The following is a 21,591-nucleotide window of genomic DNA, read 5'->3' on the forward strand; positions in this document are numbered from 1 at the left end:
TAAAAGTATCCTATTTTCTTACCTTCAAGAGGTATACATTTCACAGACAGTAATGAAATATCTAGTGACTAATGGCAACAACTATGGTGTTTGTGGCCAGACAGCACATGCTTTTTTTTCAATCATCTTGTTTGCCTGATATCAATAGGTTGGTGTAGATACAGGCTCTAGACTGAGAAATCGATGATTGTGTATTGTTCATGGGAGTTATTTCTCAGTGATAATGATCCTCATTCTCTTTGTTTTTTGCTGCAGAAACTATAGTCAACCCTCGATCTTTGCAGGGGTTGGGTATAAGTGTCCACTGTGAATATTAAAAATTGCTTAATATTGATGCTCTAGGGTCAGTGAACTTGTAACTCGCCCTAACTAACTAACCACATCCTACTTGTGTTGCATTAATACCTTAAATAATGCACTGTATTGTTTTCACGTAATTCACTAACTTTACAGAACAGTTATTGTACAGGGCAGTTCTATACAAACTAATGTTAATACGACCATTTTCTTATAAAACTCCTAAGTCACCTACAGTTTTAGACTAAATATACTAATATTTCTAAACTTCATTGTATTCCCTTTACAATCCCAAATCCTTAAAAGATAACGTAATTTAATTTTTTTGTTTAATATGTATATAGTTGTTTGATTTTTACTTTAATATGGTTTTCTTCTACCCTCTAATTACATTAAATTTTTATTTTATTATTCCTTCAGTTTATTTTACTTCCTTTCATTGTTTTTAATTATTTACTGCTTATTTCCATTTAATGCAATTTCACTCCTTCCTGTATAACAAATTACAAACACTGGGCCTTTCCCTTGTAGTTAAAATACTTAAATTGAAAGACAAGACATTGTCCACTTTGGTACAATATGTAATTATATGTTGTTTCATCTTCCATTCTTCCTTCTTTTCTTTCCAAAAAATTAAATCTTTTCATTTCTATTTGTCACACAATTTTATTGTTCATTTCATTCTACATTTATTCTTTACAGCCTTTCTTATTCCATATCCTTATTTACCTTTTTTCAGTATTTCCCATTGTATTTTATATATATAAATTTTATTTAATACATATTTGCATAGATGAATTTACTTCATAAAACTTTACATATATTCCTTTCATGTATCTTTTACTCTTCGCTGAAACTTTTCACAGCTTGTCAATTTGTTTATTTTTTAAAGAAATGTTATTCCGTGGTAAAAGAAAAATGGTTGACGATGACATTGAGTCTTTAACTTTATTGACTTGACTGGCTGTAGAGGAAAACTTAATTTTCTGTTTGATATTTTTGTAAGATAATTGAATTAGAAATTAATATTTTTCAATATTAATCTTACCCGATGATCATGTAGCTGTCAACTCCGTTGCCCGACAGAAATCTACGGTCGGGATACGCCAGCGATCGCTATACAGGTGGGGGTGTACACAACAGTGCCATCTGTGGTCAGGTACTCAAGTACTTCTTGTCAACAAGACCTCAATTTTTCCTCTGTCGTGCCGCCGGCAAGACCTACATGGATACGCTGTTGATTTTGGAGTCTTTTGTTCACGAATTGGTGAAGTATTTGCTCTGAAATTTAGCCTTCGCTGTACAGGAAGCTTTATCCTTAGCTTAGCAAGCTTTTGGAATTAATTTGATTCATTGGTTAACGATCTTTGCTTTACTTTGGAATTCCCCCTTGACTACTTCTAAAATTCAAGATGTCTGACCATTCCCAAGTTCCTAAATACAGGCAATGTAGTGTTAGGACTTGTAATAGGCGTCTTCCGAAGGCCTCTGTTGAGCCTTAAGCAGGAAGACTTCCCCTTCTGACAAGGACTCGGCCATGCTGATCATGTCCAGCATGGACAAGGCAATACGGGATGGGTCTGGTGAACTTGCGGCTTCATATGTATCAGGGGTCCTCAAGAAGAGAGAACATCTGTGCTCCTTCTTATCTGCTGGTATCACTCCTTGCCAGAAGTCAGAGTTGCTGTTTGCTCCTCTCTCCAAGTGTCTGTTTCCGGAGGAGTTGATTAAGGGGATGGCTGCCTCTCTTATCCAGAAGGATACGCATGACCTCATGGCTTCTTCTGCACGTAAGGCTAAACCCTTACCTTCCGTGCCTAGACCCTTCCGCCCTTTAGCAGCTGATACACCTGCTTCTAGGTTCATCCCGCCCTTTCATGGCAGAGCCTCCAGCAGAGGAGGTACCCGTGCAGACAGTCACAGAGGCAAGTCCAAGAAGGGTTCCAAGTCCGCAAAAGGCAAGTTTTGACTGCCTTCCTCTCCAGACAACAGTAGGAGCCAGACTCAAGACCTTCTGGCAAGCTTGGGAGAGCAGAGGTGCAGACGCTCAGTCTGTGAAGTGGCTAAGGGAGGGATACAGAATTCCGTTCTGCCTCAATCCCCCTCTAACTACATCTCCCATCAACCTCTCTCCCAACTACAAGGAGAAGGACAAGAGGCTAGCGTTGCAACAAGAGGTGTCGCTCTTGCTACAAAAGGAAGCAGTGGTCATAGTCCGGGATCATCAATCCCCGGGCTTCTACAACCGTCTCTTCCTTGTAGCCAAGAAGACAGGAGGTTGGAGACCGGTGCTGGACGTCAGTGCTCTCAATGCTTATGTCACCAAGCAGACGTTCACGATGGAGACGACGAAGTCGGTCCTAGCAGCGGTCAGGCAGGAGGACTGGATGGTCTCGTTAGACCTGAAAGACGCATACTTTCACGTCCCCATCCATCCAGACTCCCAACCTTTCCTAAGATTCGTCTTTGGAAAGGTTGTGTACCAGTTCCAAGCCCTGTGCTTTGGCCTAAGCACGGCACCTCTTGTGTTTACGAGACTGATGAGGAATATTGCGAAATTCCTTCACTTGGCAGACATCAGAGCCTCCCTCTATTTAGACGACTGGCTTTTAAGAGCTCCCACAAGTCGTCGTTGTCTGGAGAATCTCAGATGGACTATGGATCTGACCAAGGAACTGGGCCTCCTGGTCAATTTAGAGAAGTCCCAGCTCGTCCCATCCCAGACCATTGTTTACCTGGGTATGGAGATTCAGAGTCGAGCTTTTCGGGCTTTTCCGTCGGCCCCAAGGATCAACCAAGCCCTAGAGTGCATCCTGAGCATGCTGAGAAGGAACCGATGCTCAGTCAGGCAGTGGATGAGTCTAACAGGGACACTTTCATCGCTGGCCATGTTCATCGAGTTAGGGAGACTCCACCTCCGCCCCCTTCAGTATCATCTTGCTGCTCACTGGATAAAGGACATGACGCTAGAGACGGTCTCAGTTCCTGTTTCAGAAGAGATGAGGTCTACTCTAACGTGGTGGAAGAACAGCATTCTTCTCAAGGAAGGTCTTTCGTTAGCTGTTCAGACCCCCGACCACCGTCTCTTCTCGGACGCATCAGACTCGGGCTGGGGTGCGACATTGGACGGACAGGAATGCTCGGGAACATGGAATCAGGAGCAAAGGACACTTCACATCAATTGCAAGGAGTTGTTGGCGGTTCATCTGGCCTTAATAAACTTCAAGTCCCTCCAGCTAAACAAGGTGGTGGAGGTGAACTCCGACAACACCACAGCCTTGGCTTACATCTCCAAGCAGGGGGGGACTCATTCGAGGAAGTTGTTCGAGATCGCAAGGGACCTCCTCATTTGGTCAAAAGATCGAAGGCTCACGCTGGTAACGAGGTTCATTCAGGGCGATATGAATGTCATGGCAGATCGCCTCAGCCGGAAGGGTCAGGTCATCCCCACAGAGTGGACCCTTCACAAGAATGTTTGCAGCAGACTTTGGACCCTGTGGGGTCAGCCAACCATAGATCTGTTCGCTACCTCGATGACCAAGAGGCTCCCATTGTATTGTTCTCCGATTCCAGACCCAGCAGCAGTTCACGTGGATGCCTTTCTGCTGGATTGGTCCCATCTCGACCTGTATGCATTCCCGCCGTTCAAGATTGTCAACAGGGTACTTCAGAAGTTCGCCTCTCACAAAGGGACACGGCTGACGTTGGTTGCTCCCCTCTGGCCCGCGAGAGAATGGTTCACAGAGGTACTGCAATGGCTGGTCGACGTTCCCAGGACTCTCCCTCTAAGAGTGGACCTTCTGCGTCAACCTCACGTAAAGAAGGTACACCCAAACCTCCACGCTCTTCGTCTGACTGCCTTCAGACTATCGAAAGACTCTCAAGAGCTAGAGGCTTTTCGAAGGAGGCAGCCAGAGCGATTGCCAGAGCAAGGAGGACATCCACTCTCAGAGTCTATCAATCTAAATGGGAAGTCTTCCGAAGCTGGTGCAAGGCCAATGCAGTTTCCTCAACCAGTACCACTGTAACCCAGATTGCTGACTTCCTGTTACATCTAAGGAACGTTAGATCCCTATCAGCTCCTACGATCAAGGGTTACAGAAGTATGTTGGCAGCGGTTTTCCGCCACAGAGGCTTGGATCTTTCCACCAACAAAGATCTACAGGACCTCCTTAGGTCTTTTGAGACCTCAAAGGAACGTCGGTTGTCCACTCCAGGCTGGAATCTAGACGTAGTCCTAAGGTTCCTTATGTCATCTAGATTTGAACCGCTCCAATCAGCCTCTTTTAAGGACCTCACATTAAAAACTCTTTTCCTCGTGTGCCTAGCAACAGCTAAAAGAGTAAGTGAGATCCACGCCTTCAGCAGGAACATAGGTTTCACATCTGAAACGGCTACATGTTCCTTGCAGCTCGGTTTTTTGGCTAAAAACGAGCTTCCTTCACGTCCTTGGCCTAAATCGTTCGAGATCCCTAGCCTATCCAACTTGGTGGGTAACGAACTGGAGAGAGTACTTTGCCCAGTTAGAGCTCTTAGGTACTATCTAAAGAGGTCTAAACCCTTACGAGGACAATCGGAAGCCTTATGGTGTGCTGTTAAGAAGCCTTCGCTACCAATGTCTAAGAACGCAGTTTCTTACTACATCAGGCTTCTGATTAGAGAAGCTCATTCTCATCTGAAGGAAGAAGACCTTGCTTTGCTGAAGGTAAGGACACATGAAGTGAGAGCTGTGGCTACTTCAGTGGCCTTCAAACAGAACCGTTCTCTGCAGAGTGTTATGGATGCAACCTATTGGAGAAGCAAGTCAGTGTTCGCATCATTCTACCTCAAAGATGTCCAGTCTCTTTACGAGAACTGCTACACCCTGGGACCATTCGTAGCAGCGAGTGCAGTAGTAGGTGAGGGCTCAGCCACTACATTCCCATAATCCCATAACCTTTTTTAACCTTTCTCTTGAATACTTTTTATTGTTGTTTTTGGGTTGTACGGTCGGCTAAGAAGCCTTCCGCATCCTGGTTGATTTGGCGGGTGGTCAATTCTTTCTTGAGAAGCGCCTAGGTTAGAAGTTGTGATGAGGTCCTTTAGTATGGGTTGCAGCCCTTTATACTTCAGCACCTAAGAGTTGTTCAGCATCCTAAGAGGACCGCTACGCTCAGTAAGGAAGACGTACTTAATAAAGGCAGAGTAATGGTTCAAGTCGACTTCCTTACCAGGTACTTATTTATTTTATATTGTTATTTTGAATAACTAATAAAATGTAATACGGGATACTTAGCTTCTTTGTTAACATGTATGCTGGTCTCCACCCACCACCCTGGGTGTGAATCAGCTACATGATCATCGGGTAAGATTAATATTGAAAAATGTTATTTTCATTAGTAAAATAAATTTTTGAATATACTTACCCGATGATCATGATTTAAAGGACCCGCCCTTCCTCCCCATAGAGAACCAGTGGACCGAGGAGAAAATTGAGGTCTTGTTGACAAGAAGTACTTGAGTACCTGACCACAGATGGCGCTGTTGTGTACACCCCCACCTGTATAACGATCGCTGGCGTATCCCGACCGTAGATTTCTGTCGGGCAACGGAGTTGACAGCTACATGATCATCGGGTAAGTATATTCAAAAATTTATTTTACTAATGAAAATAACATTTTTTTTTATATCGGGGGGGGGGGGGGGGGAGGTACCAGAGATGCCTGTGAAGATCGAGAATCTGCGTATATTTTATACTTAGTTCCTTGAGATGGGTCAACTCATAACCCCCCTAAAACATAGATTACTGCTAGGTAAGGTTAACTTACAGACTAGGGCACCCGATGCATTGTTTTCATGCGGTATTGTAGTTCATACTACTTTTCGAAGGTAATTGTACATTATTAACACAGTTGTAGTACAAGGTAACACAACTCATAACACAAAGGTCATCTCTACACCACCCCGTCTGTATATAAGTAACAACAAAACACTTGTTCGTATCTAACAACACTAGGTGATACTGCAGAGTATAAAAGTAATTTATTGTTGATGGTTGAAATGGACTCAATATTGAAAACAAAAGTACAAATATGCTTGAATGAAGCACAATTATCTTTTTAAAAATTGTTTTTTTTTTAGATTGCAATAATATTCTGTTTAAACTAGTCTTTCAGATGACAAAATTGAATGCTGTGTTTTAAGCTTTAGTCTATAGTATTTCATATACAGTACAATACTGCAAATACACTATTAAGTAGCTTTTTTTTTTCAATGAACATACATATTAATATTTCTTTTACCACAAGGGAAAGAAAATAAGATAACAAAATTTGACAATAAAACAACATTAACGTTTAGGAAGATTTCTGCAGTAAAATATGACACATGATCCAATCCTTAGTATTCTTAGCAGTGAAATCTCGTGGCATGATGCTAGTCTTGAGTCACTACGCCTTAAGGATTACGGTCATTGGACATGAAGTGTATGCTACATGTACAGTAGTATACGTGAACTGTATTCTAAGAGCCTCTGTCTGGAAACAAACTCTAGAATCTAGAGCCTGTCTAGACAATCATAAACTCTCTCTCTCTCTCTCATTAAAAATCTTTACATAACATGTATGTAAATTAACATTCTCTTAATATTAAATTTTTATCTATTAGTGTCCCTTCAATTTATTTTTCTTCCTTTTCATCTAATTATCTTCTGCTTATTTCCTTTTGATAATATTTGATTTCTTCCTCCATAATAAATCACAAGCATTTTAATTTTAATAACTAGAATGAAAAAATACGGTAGACTATGATGTTTTATTAATGTTTATTGGACAAATATTCTTTTCACTATCTGAGAGCTGTCAGAAAAAGTTGGCTTGTTCTATTAGCTATTTCCCCTCAAAGCTGACATTGATTTATTTGTCTTATGAATTTTTATTTTTCATTATCTCTAATAATTTAAAAAAATTTTAACCCCTTCGCTATGACGAACTCGTTATGCGTCAAAAACATGCTTGGTTATACAGATGGTGACGTCCAAATACATAATTTTTTATTATCATTACAAGCTACAAATATAATCCATTAAAGGTTAAAACTACTCGTATATCCTACAAAAGAGTAAAGTATAGCACGTGGTCGTATATCACACAGTTCACATTCGAAAAATTTAATTAAAAAAATCTCCTCCTCTCCCTAATATCAGCCCCTCCCCTTTCTTTCATCAGCCCACCAACAAAGTCTTTGGGTTTCTGGCCTTTATATCTGATTGCGTAAGAGCTATTTTAGTCTGTTTTGTTACCATATAAAAAACAGTTGGCTGTTCTATTAGTTATTTCCAATTAAAGCTGACATTGATTTGTTTGTCGTATAAATAATTTTTTCCTCTATTTCTTTAATAATCTAACATTTTTTAACCCCTTCAATATGATGAAGTCGTTATACAGTATGGTCCCGAATCATGCATGTTCGAATTATACGATTCCTCATTTATGCGATCGCTATTTTTCAAAAATAAATTTTCTGTATCTGTGAAGCTGTTCAAAGTCTGCGAGTCATACACTACAAAATGTATCAAATCTATGCGGTAGTTGATACTAAATGTTACAAAACGATATTAACCTTACATCTTATCCCTTTTACCCCCAAAGGACGTACTGGTACGTTTCACAAAAGCCATCCCTTTACCCCCATGGACGTACCGGTACGTCCTTGCAAAAAAATGCTATAAAAATTTTTTTTTTATATTTTTTGATAATTTTTTCAGAAAATTCAGGCATGTTCCAAGAGAATGAGACCAACCCGACCTCTCTGTGACAAAAATTAAGGCTGTTAGAGCAATTTAAAAAAAATACACTGCAAAATGTGCTGGGAAAAAAATAACCCCCTGGGGCTTAAGGGTTGGAAATTTCCAAAAACCCCGGGGGTAAAAAGGTTATTAACATAATTTCATAATAAATAGCCTATTTAAGGATAAAATTCCACATCAACAATGAAATCAACTTTAACTGTGCGAGTACAGCTGACAAAATGTAAAGAGAATTGTGGTTACGTTTTCGGCAATCTTTATCCTTCTCTAACCTTTCGATAATTTCAATAAGTGTTAATGTTAGTATAAAGCATTATTTAGTGCAGTATATATAAAAGCTTTTATTGTTCCCTACGGGTGTTAAAGGTTTTCACACGTAGGCTGGGTTCGTTTATCGGCAGTGAATAGCCTAAACTTCGGTAACGAGTCGGCAATATTTTGTCATATTTTAAACAGTATAGATTTGCTTTACAGAGATTTGTTTTATATAGTACACGATATAATTATAAAAGAGAAGAGAGAGAGAGAGAAAGTTGATGCCAGAAAATCTCTCTCTTTCTCTCTCTCTATGTAAGAAATAAAATTTTACTTCACATATGGCAACTCGAGTTTAAGAATGAAATTAACATGACTATTGTTAGTTGTGGCGACCAATTCCTCGCTTCAGGTGGTACAAGAAACAAAAACAAGGCATTCGATTACAACAGCTGATTCATTCTCTCTCTCCCTTGTTATACAATACTTACATATAGATGAAGAAACCAAAATTTGTTTTCTTAATAAAAAGTGTCAATTAAATACGAAACGAAAAAATTATACCGTGTAAACGTCCATTTCAATCGTAACTTAAAATACGGCATCCGATTTCATCAGCAAACCACTATTTTTTAGGAAACATCATTTTATTGTAGAAAATTGCTACTCTTTAAATAGTTAATTGCGCATTAAGAAAATGTGTACTTTTGTTTTTAAATTTCGGGTGTGTTTTATAAGTCGAGTATTGTTGACTTCTTTTTGTTTTACTTTTGGCTGTGATCGGATCAGCAGATGTCTAGCTGCCGCTCTCAGTAATATGCGCGTATGAATACAGTAACAAAGTGTATTGTTTATACCATTGCTTAACTTATTCAAACCATCTATACAGTTGCTATTACATAAGCACCAATGTGTTATAACCTATCATATTTTTTTGTTTATTACATTTAAAACTCTCTCTCTCTCTCTCTCTCTCTGGGCTACTTTTCACTACCTCTCATTTCTTACCTCTCTCTGTCTCACTAACAAATGAAATCTTTGTTGCTTCACAAAGTTTCAGTTGTATTGAAAATCAACCATGAGTCAATTTTCCTTACTTTCTCCAATCTCGCACCATCTTTGTCACATCGAACTTTATAGCGGTAACTTAGTTGTTCAATAACTTTAAACACCGGCCTAGTACTTGCTTCTTCTCTAACTTTTTTTTTTAGATGGTTTCATAATTGAGGGGGGTACAAGTTGACTTATAACTGAAGTTAGGAAAAGTATTTTGGATATGGAATGGACAATCATCTTTAGTAACAGTTTAGAATTATCGTAAATTATCATTCTGTCATTAGCGACAGTTTGTTATTGTTGATTAAACGCAAAAAAAAAAAAAAGTTTTCCTGCTTTGCTACTTATGTAGGAATTTATATAAATACGGTAAATAATATTTGTAATAACATATTAACTAAAAGCTTTTAATATTATTATTTATCCCTTTGATCATGCGTGTTTAATGCCTTCGTTTGTTTATTATGATCGAAGATGGAGCGTACAGTAAATGAATGGAAGGTTTCCGTTTCAGGCGGCGTCATAAAGAAAAACATTATATAAATGGTATTCATTTAATTTATTTGGAAGTTCTAAGAAAAATTAAGTAGAACATTAGTAATAACAAAATCAACATATAATCAATACTTGGTAAGATTGCTGTTGATGCAAAAACTAACCTATACACAGATGTGTTAATGTGTCTGTTTCTTCGTTATGATCTGAGATAAACGTAAACAAAACATTGGTTGTCGTTTTTTATTGTGCTTTTTGGCGTGTTTAGGAAACGCAGGATATAAAATCGCCTTTATTTTGATAATTCTGGATTTTCATTGATACAACAAAAGCTAGTCTATAGAGTGATGGTTTTGCTATTCACCAGTTGTCTTATACAATAGATATGACAAACATTAAAATTTGTCTGTATTTTGGGTTGTGTTATAACAGGAAATATACAGTGTTTAAACCAATTCTGGTTGTAATTTTAACCTTTTTTCAAGTTATTAGAACTTTAAAGTATATTAAATGTTTGATTTATTTACAAGAACAATTTGATATTATAAAAAAATACAGTATAGTACATAGAAAGTATTGGAAATGGGTAGTAAACACGTTTGAATAGGCAAGTTGCTGGTTGCCATGGCCCCAATGGAATGTGTGTTTCGAAATATGCGATTTTCCATTTATACAAGGTCATTGATCGACCAAATTCTCGCATAATTCGGGACCCTACTGTACGTCAAAAACTTGCCTGGTGATACAGATGGCGATGCCAGAATACATCATTTTTATCATTATCATTACAAGCTACAAATATAAACCATATGGAGGTTAAAATTACTCGTATATCCTACAAAAGAGTATAGCACATGGTCATATATCACACACAGTTCACACTTGAGATATTTCACAAAAATATCTCCTCCTCTCCCTGATATTAGCCCCTCCTCTTTCTTTTTTTTCAGCCAACCAACGAATATTTTGGATTCTAGCCTTTATTTCTGATTGTTAAAGAGCTGTTTTAGCCTGTTTTTATTACCATAAATTAAGAAACAGTTGGCTTGTTCTATTAGTTATTTTTCTTCAAAACTGACATTGATTTATTTGTCTTATAATATTTTTTCCTCTATCTTTAATAATTTCTATTTTTTTTAACCCCATCGATATGGTGAAGCCTGATGATACATTATTTTTATTATTATCATTACAAGCTACAAATATATACCATAAGAAGGTTGAAATTACTTTTACATCTTACGAAAGAGTGTAGCACATGGTCGTATATCACACACAGCTCAAACTTGAGAAATTTCACAAAAAAATCTCCTCTCCCTGATATCAGCCTCTCCTCTTTCTTTCCTCAGATAACCAACGAAGTCTTTGGGATTCTAGCCTTTATTTCTGATTGTTAAAGAGCTATCCTAGTCTGATTTGTTACCATATAATATTACACCTCTCTCTGTAGCCAATGGCGACATTCCCTTTATGAGGCATTACTCAAATCCCCCTGAACCCCCTCCCCCCCTCCGCAACTTGGAGACGTAGGGATCCTCATGCCCGACCCTACCACCAACTGAAATACTTGTGATTCTAGTCCTTATTTATGATTATGTAAGGTCTGTTTTAGTGTTTTTATATGTTGGCATACTTGTTCAAATCACAGAGAAGCATTCTTCAATTCTTCACCTCTGACTCCTGTAAGTCCCACCCATAACGTAAGCAAAACGTTTTACCAGTAATGCAAGTTGTTGGCACACGACGAGATTTGCTTTTTCTTATTATATTCCTTTTTTCTCAACTATTGTTTCTACAAAATATCATCTTCATGTCTTATATCAGTGGTTCCCAACCTGTGGTACGCGTACCACTAGTGGTACGCGAGGGCCTTCCAGGTGGTACGCGAACACTTTCGGGGTCATGAACGTGGAGAGCAAACGCTACGGAATGTTCGAACTCCTCACTACCCTTGGGAGGGAGCCCACTGATGAATTTGCCCAAGAAATCGTCCATCACCTCTCACTGCTCAAGAGTGAATTGAAGCATGACTTCCCGGACGTGACATGTGCCGACGTCTCCAATCTGTTCTCCGTTGATCCAGCCGATCTGCCTGTTGGGACCGGGGAACAAGAGGAACTCATAGATATCCAGGCTGACGAGACAGCAGAGACGAAGCACAAAGAATGCTCTCCTTTAAACTTCTGGGTGAGCATGGCCTCCTCGTACCCAACGCTAGCCCGTCACGCTGTTCCCCAGCTACCGATTTTCCCCTCGACGTGGGAGTGCGAGCACTGGTTCTCAGCCTTCATGGCCATCAAGTCGAAGAGCCGGAACCGTCTTGCTGCGCCCGGGCATGATTTCCGATGTGCTGTGAGCAAAGTCTTGCCCCGCATTGACCAGCTGGTGGAGAAGAAGCAGATACAGCCCTCGCATTGAGTTGTTGTTTTCTTAGTTAATTTGCGTGTTCTATTTTTACAATTATAGAAATAAAGTGGTATCTGATCGAATTTAGTTTCTCTTGAACCAGGTGGTACGCAGCGACTGTACGGGACCTCCAAGTGGTACTCGATCACAAAAAGGTTGGGAATCACTGTCTTATATAGTTCATATTAGTATTGTTCATTGTTGTCACGAGAAAAGTTAGCCTATTGTCCGTATTTCTAAAATCTACGCAATATTCATCATGTTCCTACATGTGCAGTCTCTATTTCCAAGCCCATGAAATAAAGAAAACAGGAATGATCCAGTTCATAGTGACAGTCATATGCAAGATAGAATGACAAGAACAAACAAACCTTATCTAATAAACTAAATTTATATTACGTCTCTCTCTCTCTCTCTCTCAGAAATGTTTATTTTGTTATCAGTTTTTTTAACGTATACCTTATAAATTATATATTATAGAATACTTCTTGTGTTAAAGAAAACAAAGATATTTTCATTATATTTCTGAATAACGCAAAGTCCATTTATTACTGAGGAGAGGTTTTATATCTTTCGATGGATATTTATCGTGGAATTATTATGGAATAACACACAGTAGTCACTTCAATAAATATTTAAAGTTTTTTTTTTTTTTACACAAAATTGCAGTGCTTTACCGTACCTTATAATCATACAGTATAGAATACTACTCGTGTCAAAGGAAATAAATGGATATTTTCATTATACAGTACAGGTATTTCTGTACAACGTAAAGTCCATTATTATTGACGAGTAGTATTATATCTTGCAACAGCTATTTATCCTGGAATTATGAAATAACAGAGTCATTTCAATAAATATAAAGTTTTTCTTTCACAAAATCAGTGCTCTATCATTATTTAGAGAATTATATAAAACAAATTTCGGACAAATTATTCTATAATCACTTCACAATAATGGAAGAACATTTCAGTTGTTTAGAGTGAAATACAATGGAACCTAAAGCTAACTTTTTAAAAATTTATTACGTAATCAGCATTAAAACAAATAATCATGGCAATGTAGGTTATTATAGAGTAAGTGAGCAAGTACATCTGATTGCGACAAATTTCTTGTATATCTTGAGTAGCGGATCCGTGGCCTCGTAGTGAAGGGATTTAAGAAATCTCTTTGAACATAGCATAAGCTAAGAACATGAAATACATCCCACAATAATTTTCATTCCTCTTCAATTTGTGAAAACATCACCAAGGTCAAAATAAAAAAAAAAGGGTGATGATAGCTTTGATTGATTTACAAGCTAACTGGTCAATCTGGAAAAGTCAAGTCTTACGCCCAAGCAGATGAAGTACCAGGGCATACTAATAAACACAGCAGCAGTGAGGCTTTCCATCTGATGATCCCATGAGCTGGCTCAGAAAAGTAGCATTTCCGTTCCTGTCCAAGCGAGAACTCCCAGCTCTGGGATGACAATGTCTTCTGGGACATCTTTCCTTATTAAAGAAACTTGTTCCTCGTGGGCATTTTCATCAGAGGTCGCTTTAGTGATGTCTGAAGTTTCACTGGTCAGCGGTCAGTAATCTCCCTTCCCATTCCAGTGGAACAATTAGTATTGAAGACTTTTCTTAGTCTCTGAATGACAAAAACCTCACCATGAGAGTTCCACCCAACTCCCCACCTCCAGAGATGTGTCTGTTCCTGAATGCATCCAAGGAAGTCTGGGGCACACACCTGAAGAATCAAGTCGTCTCGTGTGTTTCCCAGAAAAAAAAAAATTCCTGCAAATCTACCAGATAGAAATTTGAGCGGCATTCATAGCACTGAAAGCTTTCTAACAGTTTAATAGGGTAGCATTGATGAGTGACAATACTACTGTCGTAGCTTAGGTCAACAAGCGAAGATGAACTCTCTCTTACAATGTTTGTGCATTGACAAAGCTGGTGCACATTTGGGCAGTGCACAACATTGTGGATCTGTCTGAAAGATTCATCCCAGGCAAGAGGAATAATGTTCTAGCATACATGCTCATCACCAGGGGCAGTTTGTAGGTTCAGACATCCTTGCATGGCAGACTTCTTGCTCTCTGGGGATCACTGGCGATTGACCTATTTGTGTGGTAGAACATGAAACTGTGCTCTGCTCCCCCATTCTAGACTGTTGGGTGGCATTCTAGGAAGCTTTTCTATACCCATGGGATCACTGTACACCTACGCCTCTCCCCCTCCCATTTACAACCTGATTTGTCTGCTGATCAACCAAGAGTTAATCATGCCAGGTCTGAGGATGAACCTGGTGGGTCCTAGATGACTAAAATATGATTGGTATCCCTATCTTTGAGCATGTTTAGTCGAGCTCCTGAGATAACTACCCCTTGGAACACACTTCTCTGTCAGCCACACCTCTATAGGTACCTCTAATCTGTGATTAATTTCCACTTCATGGTTTAAGACTTTACAGCGTCTCCGAGTGAAAGGCTTTTGACAAGTCTGATCAGGGCAGGTCTGAGAACCAATGATGAACCTCTGCAGCTCTTCCAAGGAAATGCACCATTTTCTGCTCTAGATATCATGGAAGGGGTATTTCTCAGATTGTTTTCTTTTAGCGCAGATCATCCCGCTCTTTGCAGAGAAAAATATCTCTTAATTATAGCTAGGAAAGCTTACTAATTGGTTTTGAGCAAAGTCTTCCAACTGAGGAACATAAATCCTCTACTTTTCGAAGGAGTTGTCTATGCCCATGATTAGCTTTAAGCAACTTTACCCAACCTGAATCTCAGGGCACGCAGCGAGATATAACCAGCGTTCCTAAGTCTCTTATGCGTACCCCATGCAAGCAACTGAGGTAAGCAACAGAGATGATCCGACTCTCTACAGTCTTTCGGCTACCCTTAGCTTCAGTGAAGTGAGTTGGCAAGCTAGGAATATCTTGTGTCATTAATCATTCCAAAGGAGGTCCTAGCTTGTTCCCGAGTTCATGACCCAGCTGCCCACAATACTAGGTTCGAGTACTTCTCCATCTCCTCTCAAAAGGCATTCAGAAAGCATCAGAATGACTGGCTTCTCTGTCTTGAGTGTCTCCACAATATTATCTTAAACGAGACTCGGCACTTCTAGACAGCTATGAAGACTTCTTAACACTGACAGGATAAAGAGAAAGATTTCCAAAAACTGTTGTTTCTAGCTTTGTGAGACCATTAATTGCTCTTACCTGCCCAAGCTGAGTTGAGATTCAACTGGAGCAAGGGCTCATGTACTTAGGAATATCGAGTCCTCCTTAGCACTCGGGAAGAACCTATGAGTGGCTTAGGTATTAGTCAGGAATCTGCTAATGCAGGTTTCCTTTACCCCCACTACTTGCAGGAATATACCCACAAGTCCTTGGGTACCTCAACCGATGGTCCTGTGGTGGCTGCTCAACAGGTTATGTAACCAGCTTAACTCAATCGCGAAACAAGTTGTATCTCGTCCAAGATAATGGTTTATGACGTAAGCCTAATTTGTTAGGCCTTTTACCCTTTTTCTTCCCCTCTCTAGGGGGTGCAGCAGTTACGACTGCTATGAGCTGAACCGGACATCAAATTCAGGTGAGCAACCTTTCTTTTAAGACAAGATCTGTTGAAAAGTTATCTTCCTCATCCTTCCAGATGAGGGAGAGTATGTATGTAAACCCATTTTTTGAGGCTCATACATGTATAACTTATCATGTACAAGGGTAGTTTCTGTTACCGATTATTGTTTCTCTTTATACAGGCCTAAACTAACTCTTGTGACATCTTCATGTACTCAGACCATTAGAAAATAGTCAGGAGTCATCAATCTTTATTCCTATAAAGGACCGGATGCTCTGATATTTCCCAGGAAAGTTAACCCAATCAGATTTTTGGTCCATAGGGACTTCTTCCTCTTAAGGCTGTCTCCAATTAAAGAACTATAGTTTGTACTCGTGTAGGACCAAATCAGACATTTTGAAAGTAATTTATATTTTTCCTAACTATTATAACCTAAGTCCTTTATGTTGCACTTACTCTCTCAGCCACTCCTGAAGTCCTAGGCCTAAGCAGGAAGGCTAGTGTCTAGCTCAGGGACAAGTGTATGGGGTTCTCCCATCACCGGTCAGTAGTTATAACTACCTCGTTAAATTCTAACATCTGTTCCAGACTTTGTTGAAGTCATACTTCCATTGAAAGACCTGGGATTTGAGTTATGAAAAATACAAATTACTTGAAAAATGTGATTTTGATAAAATTTATTTATACTCATCTGATATTCAAATGTTTGCTCACTTCTCCACACTGACTAATGATGCAAAAAGGATCGGATATTATATTCAAATTTGAGACTGAAGATAAAGTAGGTGGTGGCTTGCTACACCATGGTTGTTGCCATTAGTCATTAGATGTCTCATTATTGAGCAAGAGGTGTACAGTATGTCTTGAAGGGAAGAGAACAGGAAATTTAAAATTTTCTTGGAGTAATATCAATATAGTTTGAGTTTTGTTAATTCCTAGTTTGCATGTTTATTTTGTTTTGTTTATTTTAGTCTTATCTCATGTATCATTAATCAATGTTTGTCCACACACTTCTTTATTTTTATTTAATTTCATATTACAGTACTTTCTTGAAATTTATTTAATTTACCATAATTAAATATTTTTAAAGTGAAAATAGTTCTGTCCACAAGAAATTATGCAAAAGTAACAAATTTATTAAGCTATAATGCCTAATAATAGGTAATGCTGAGTTGTTCCTTCACTAACAAACCTAATGCTATTTAATGCGTATTAACCTTTCGTCAAGGCTGAAACTATCCATAAGACTTTTGGCGAGGTAGAACTACCCTACTGCTAGTTAGCGGTAGGGGTAGCCGCTTGCTTGCCTTTCTCTGTTTGGCGGCACGTGATCATCACTAGCTACCCTCACTTCTTTGAAGTGTGGGCTTCCCGAGAGTCTCTCTTGGGAGACTACTCTCATCTAGACTACATAGATCATCTTCTCTACTCTCTCTTGGGCTTGCTCTACTTTGGTAGGCCTCCCATGTAGAGTTGGAGTTTTACCTAGATTTTCTTCTTGGAACCTAACCCAGCACTCTCCATCGACAACCAAGGTAATGCAAGAGGGCTAATCTTGGCGCTTAATACCACTCTTGCCTTTTGGGTTTTATTTTCTTTCTCAAAAATAGGGTTTCTACGTTTCCCAAGGCTTTCATCTGCTACGAACTTCAAAGAACCCGCGTTCATGTAGCCAGGATTCTTTAACGAATCTGGTATGTTCGAGGATGTTCATCCCTCATGAACGAACGTTCTTCACCTACACTTCGTTCCCACTACAGAATGGCTTAAGGACCATGTGCCTCAAGGACTAGGCTGCTGCTTTGGCTGCTACCTCCTCCCTTGTTTCACATACTGTATAGTATAGGACTACTGTGCCTCGCGGGTCGACTTTGCTTGGATAGGAACTGTGCTTGTTATGTAGTCTCCTGCAGCAAATCGGATCTCGGACGTGGTTGTGGAGGCAGGTTCCATAAATCTGTTCCACTCCCTGCATTGGGAGGCACATCCCATGAATCTGTTCCTCCCCCTGCATTGGGAGGCACATCCCCATGGGGTTACTGCCTCCCCCCCTCATTCTCTCGTTTTTAGAGAATTGAATTCAGTGCTAACGCAACAGCTGTGGCAACTTTGTTGCTAGCATTCGTCAATCCTTGGGTGGGTGACCTACTCGAACACCAGAGGTTGTTGGCATCTTCTGTACTCCCAGTCTCCGTCGGCCTATATGCCTTCGGATCTTCGTGTGGGTACCTTCAGCCTCCATCCGTGAAATCATTTCCCGGAGAAACATATTTGCCTAACCCTTCACGAGACTCAGCCTTGTTCGTAACCGGATTTTTCCCTTCTGCTGGAGTTGTTCGAAAGGATATCTTCCTTTTTCATCCTAGAGTGAGTTTTTTACAGTAATGGAAAAACTCCTCCTATGAGCTCGAAATACTTGGCTCATATTTTTTGCCAAGGACAAAGTCCACATCCAAGCCATAAGAGATCTTTCTTATCTCTAACGTGGGAAGCGGTCCCTTTATCCTCACGATCGGAACTTCCCGTCTCATGGGAAGACGTGGTTCTTGCAATCATATAAATTGCTAGCCCATGGCTCCTGTATAGGATCGATCACTGGGACTAACACTCCTAGTCCCCTTTCGGGACATCCTTCTTCCGCCTGTCATGTCAGGGAATGTTGCTTTTGCTTCAGTTAGCTAAGCACCCAAGGTTGTCATGCCGGTTTTTACCTTAAGGTCAACCTTCCCCCTCAGGATAAGCCTCATCTTCAAAGGCTTTGGATGACTGGTTGATCCTAACAGTCTCGAGCTCCTTCAAGACATCTCGAGTTTACCACAAATTGAGGATTAGAGTAATCTCAGGAGAGACCCGACTGTCATATCGAATACCGGTATCCACGGACATGGTCATCAGCCAGCAGAAACTTCCACAGGTTCGATAAGACCGTAGTATCCTTTGATTCCTACCTCTTCAGGATCAGCCAGATCCCAGGCCCTTTGGCACCAGGGATCTTCCTTTCTTCTGGTTCTCCACGAGATCCAAGCAAGAGACTGTCCCGATGATGTTTCCGACGAGAATCTCATCCAGGGAGTCAATCTCCTCGGTTTTCCAGAATTTGACGTTTCCTACAGAGGTATCAAAGAAAGGAGAGGGGGGGGGGGAGTCCACGTACGGTACCATACGTCCTTAGGAATATGGTCAGAGCTCGAATGGTACCGATTCTTAATCTCCTAGAAAGGCATCTTCCAATGGAAGATTTGCATACAGTGACGGCAGTGATTTGTCTGTTTTCCCATTCACGCGAAACACTTCCTGCACTTACGTGGTCTTATCTTCGGGGGACCCTATCTACGGGTTTTGGAATTTATCCAATGCACCCTTCCTACGCGAGACTTTCTCCGCCTGCCTCTGTTTAGAGGCCTTCCTTTGAGAAGCAGTGCAGATAACCACGACAGGCATTGATCTTGCAGGAGAAAGACTGGGTTTACCTCTTAGGCTCCCTTTTGACCAGTTCCTCCGAGGGAAAAGGGCTTCTCCCCGCCACCGAGCAAGTATCATCAGCAGTCTGGTCTCGTTAAGTTAAGAGACTCGGCTAGCCCATCAGACTCGCCTCACTGGCAAGGCCTAACAGTCCAGTGACTCGTCTATTAAGGTGTGTTTCCTCTCGTGGTGCTATTCTAGTAGTAGACCCTCAAAATTGCCATTGAGAGGAAGGCTGCTCCTAGACTTGGGCGACGGGAGGGTATCACTCGTTCCTCAATCATCTCTTCCAGACTGGAAGGATATCCCTTTCTCGTGTTTACAGTCATCATACTTCACAGAGTTTGAGCCTACCTACTTGTAGTTGTGTAATAAAGCCTCTCTATAGGGCACGGGTTGCTTCCTTCGGTTCCGAGGTTGCTCCGTGAAAACCTAGAACCCCTAGACAGCAAATCTTCACCTGATCCCGAGGACACGTCTCTCCTGGTGTTACCCTTGACTAAGAGAGTATGCATACTCTATGGGTTACCCTCAACGTCTCTCTCCTACGGAGAGGAATCGAGTAATCTTTTTTTTTTCTCCAGGCAGTCGAACCTCAGGTTCAAGCCCTCCAGTCTGGAATCCTCGATATAGTGATCAATGGCTATTACTCCAGTGGCTACCTTGAGGTTATACCTTGGTTAAGATACAATAACTCACTCCAAAAGATCGGCTCGCTTCGCCAACCCTAGATGGGTCAAAGGAGGCTCATTAGGATCTCGTTCGTGACTGGGACCCATGGCATCACATATCATTCATTGAATCTTTCTCATTCTCCTTATAGAGGTGACCCAGAGCTCATGACATTTTAAGGTGGAATTCACCCATAACGTTTACAAACAGCTACTTTGTGATGCAGGCCATGCCAGTGGCAAGGTGAAAGCGTTTCTGACCTTCACCTTCCCCTCCCTGCAAGACATGACCCACAGGAGCATGCAGATGTTCTCCATTACGTCTGTGGTGTCTACACAATAAATAGTTTATAACAATTCGAGCTCCTCAATGCTCAAGTAGCAGATGATGGCAAGGGCAAAGAATGACTGGCTCTTTCTTTCTTTCTTTCATCTTCCCCCCTCTTCGGAGCAACAGCTCCTACAGTACTCTGCTAAGCTGACTTCCACTATTTGCAGGTATAACCGTTTCCCTTGTGTAACCTAGTCTAGATTAATATACTTGTTACGTCCCTATACCCACTGGCAAGGTGGGATTGGGTAACGACTTTGGTTACTTCTTAGATTCCTACGTTTCTAAGAATGCATTTCCTAGACTAGTAACACTGCTAGCATTACACATTCACTAAAATTGCTCAGGCCGGTAACCGTGCTTTGCACGTCTAGTTTATCGAGGTATTAGGGTTTCTATCTGTTACGTGCAGACCACGTACAGGAAACCCCTGGGTCAAAGACCAGCCAGTTGGTCAGGAATTCCACCTTCCCAATGGGTCATTCATCCATATTAGATAGCATTAGGTTTGTTAGTGAAGGAACAAATGGCAAATTTGGAAGTACAGTACATACATATACCAAGGCACTTCCCCCAATTTTGGGGGGTAGCCGACATCAACAAATGAAACAAAAACAAAAAGGGGACCTCTACTCTCTACGTTCCTCCAGCCTAACAAGGGACTCAACCGAGTTCAGCTGGTAGTGCTAAGGTGCCACAGCCCACCCTCCCACATTATCCATCACAGATGAAGCTTCATAATGCTGAATCCCCTACTGCTGCTACCTCCGCGGTCATATAAGGCATCGGAGGCAGCAGCAGGACCTACCGGAACTGCGTCACAATCGCTTGCCATTCATTCCTATTTCTAGCACGCTCTCTTGCCTCTCTCACATCTATCCTCCTATTACCCAGAGCTTCCTTCACTCCATCCATCCATCCAAACCTTGGCCTTCCTCTTGTACTTCTCCCATTAACTCTTGCATTCATCACCTTCTTTAGGAGACAGCCATTTTCCATTCTCTCAACATGGCCAAACCACCTCAACACATTCATATCCACTCTAGCTGCTAACTTATTTCTTACACCTGTTCTCACTCTCACCACTTCGTTCCTAACCCTATCTACTCGAGATACACCAGCCATACTCCTTAGACACTTCATCTCAAACACATTCAATTTCTGTCTCTCCGTCACTTTCATTCCCCACAACTCCGATCCATACATCACAGTTGGTACAATCACTTTCTCATATAGAACTCTCTTTACATTCATGCCCAACCCT

At 40.6% G+C, this 21,591-nt stretch overlaps 1 protein-coding gene across 1 annotated transcript in view; it reads left to right on the forward strand.

The window, feature by feature from the left end:
* Positions 1-21,591, forward strand: part of LOC137654533 (pre-mRNA-splicing factor ISY1 homolog) — a 135,936-nt gene that overhangs the window by 110,667 nt on the left and 3,678 nt on the right. The gene's annotated exons all lie outside the window — the stretch shown is intronic.

This window comes from Palaemon carinicauda, chromosome 15 (genome assembly GCF_036898095.1).
Source record: "Palaemon carinicauda isolate YSFRI2023 chromosome 15, ASM3689809v2, whole genome shotgun sequence".
Taxonomy (NCBI): Eukaryota; Metazoa; Arthropoda; class Malacostraca; order Decapoda; family Palaemonidae; genus Palaemon; species Palaemon carinicauda.